The sequence below is a fragment of the Panicum virgatum genome, chromosome 6K (assembly GCF_016808335.1).
Source record: "Panicum virgatum strain AP13 chromosome 6K, P.virgatum_v5, whole genome shotgun sequence".
Taxonomy (NCBI): Eukaryota; Viridiplantae; Streptophyta; class Magnoliopsida; order Poales; family Poaceae; genus Panicum; species Panicum virgatum.
The window spans coordinates 188795-189735 of record NC_053141.1 but is presented as its reverse complement, the minus strand read 5'-3'; positions in this window follow the sequence as shown (position 1 = coordinate 189735).

The window sequence follows — 941 nt, the reverse complement described above, 5'->3', positions numbered from 1 at the left end:
GACAGTTTTACCTTTTTTAAGCGCTGCAATCTCATCATTAAGCCCGGCAAAAGTCTCTCCCGCAACTACTTGCGCAGCAGATATTTTCGAATCTACCATGAGAGAGAATTGCTTAAATAATTCAGAGGGATCATTAGGAAGTACCTCGACCTTGTCTTGGTTTAACTTGAATGATGGCATCACGAACTCCCCGACCCTCTTGAATAGGCCTCCTCGCTCCTTCTTGAATCCCTGAAGAAACTACTCCTTCAGGTGCTCTTCAGCGATGAAGAAGGCCTTGCGCTCCTCTTCGGTGAGCTCCTCCATGGTCACCTTGATGGCGTTGTCGTTGTGGATTTCACCATGAGAACCCATCTTCTCGGAGAATCTAGATTAGATCGGTTTTAAAACCAGATTAATCTATTCCCCAGCGGAGTCGCAAAAAAATGTGTTGACACAGAATCGCGCCAAACACACCTGAATGCGCTAGAACGCGCGATGATCGTCAAAACGATCAACACAGCGAAAACCCTGGGCGGACCGGTCTGACCGGTTCCACCGACCGGTCTGACCGGCGCAGGCACGGAACTTGTGAAGACCTAGAAACACGAGCTCGGCAGGGACCCCGTCAGAGCTTGCGCGGCTAGGGTTCCTCTGAGGTCGGCAGGCCACTCAGAACGTCTTCAAACGCCGTCGAGACGAGAGAAGAAAGCAATCTAGGTTTGGAAAAGGCTAGGGTTTGAGAGATAAAAAGTAATGCGATTTTTTGTATTGATTCGATTGGGAATAACCTCAATCATCCTTAGCCTTTATATTTATAGGCCGGGGAAGACGTACCCCTTCACGAGTAGGATTACATGAGGACTCTTTATAAAAAAACCTAATTCTACTCGGACTATACGGACCAGACCGGTCTGACTGGTCGGCCTCAGCAGATGCCAAATTTGGCTGTCAACACATTG